Raw genomic sequence first — 1,746 nt, forward strand, 5'->3', positions numbered from 1 at the left:
TTCTGTACTTAATGTGTTATAAATATAGAGTATTTGTAACATGTATGGTGAATGCAGAGAGTAAGAAATTACAATCTTGTTTGTTAGGAAATTCAAAGTCCAGAGAGAGATAACAAGTAACAGAAGAGGAAAATGAGGACCATAAGTGAAAAGTTGGCTGCATAACCAAAAGCTAAGAGGCGAGGTGGGTCAAAAATTCACACAGGTAAATTAAGGTGGTTCTTGAGGACAAAAGAAGAATTATTTGGGTAGTGAGGGTAAGAGAGGTCATTTCAGGTAGAAGGAAACCATGTGAAAAAGCATAAAGCATGAAATGGCTCCAAGTAGCCATTTTCTGTGGGAACTGTGAGAGACTTCAAAGAAAACCTGCAGTTATATGAAATGCAGGATGGCAAAGAGCTCTATGTGCCAAGATAAGGAGACTGGACTTACACTCCAGGTAGTGGAAAGCCAATTAAATTATTTTCTAACATTTTAGAAGTATCAATCAGACAACATTGGAGAGGATGGATTGAAAGTTCAGAGGAAAATCAGGGACAGAAGCTGGTAGGATATCACGGCAAAAATAGAGAAGAGAGATGATAATGCTTATTAATGCGATGAGCAAAAGAGCAATTATATGGAATACTTAGAATAGCAGTGTCCAACAGAATTCTAACAAAAGCCACATATGTAAGTTTTAATTTGCTATTAACCACATTGAGAAAGTAAAACAAGTATGCAATTAATTTTAATGCATTTTATTTAACCTAATAGATAATACATATTGTCATCTGAACATGTAATTGATACAAAAATCATTAGCGATATATTGTACATTCTTTTTAGATACTAAGGTTTCAAAATCCAGTGTATAAGCTTAGAGCACATCTCAGTTTTGGCTAACCACCTTTCAAATGCTCAGTCAACACATGTTAGTGGCTGCCATTTTGGACAGTGCAAATTTAGAAAATAGAATTTGCCAGACACAATGGTCAATTGGATAAATGATTATAATAAAAGAACAAGATCCACCATTCATCGAGTACTAAATATGAGACATACATAATAATAATCATATATTATCTCAATTACACTCATACAACCTGTCAGGTAGAATTTTTTGACACCACAACAGGCTTAAAGAGATTAGCTAAATCAAAATTACATAACTAGTAGTGATGACATTTGAACCAAGGTCTGTGGAATGGGATAGCTCAGATTCTTAACCACTAGACAATCCTGCCTTTGACTACTTGTAAAAGTGGAAGAGGAATTGAGGTTGATTGTGATCATGCTAGCATGGAAAAGCTGATTGATAGAGAATCATCCCACTTATGGCTATTGCTGTTAAGGGAGAAATCATAGGTATAAAAGAGGAAGATAGTGAGCTGGTTTTAGAGTTTTTGACTGAAAAATATTATTTTCCTCTACTGTCTGTTTATTGTCTATTGTGCCAAACTAGAGTATAAAGTCTCTGAGTGATAATATTCTTGTCTGTTATTGTTGTATGACAAATGCCTAGAATAGTGGCAAACCATTCTGTTGGTATGCAAAAGAATACTGAATAAATAAACGGATGTATGGATAGATGGATGGACAAATTAATATCTGTAAGATATCACTAATGAAAAAGATAGTAAACATTTCTGGTAGGAAATAAAGATTTAGGAATGACAGTATTTAGGAGACAAACATGGGATATTGACTCAGCGCTCATATTAAAAACATAAATACGATGAGAAAAGGGAACCATGATGGATGCTA

The sequence above is a fragment of the Sapajus apella genome, unplaced genomic scaffold, assembly GCF_009761245.1.
Source record: "Sapajus apella isolate SASKATOON/1434 unplaced genomic scaffold, GSC_monkey_1.0 scaffold48, whole genome shotgun sequence".
NCBI classification, from domain to species: Eukaryota; Metazoa; Chordata; class Mammalia; order Primates; family Cebidae; genus Sapajus; species Sapajus apella.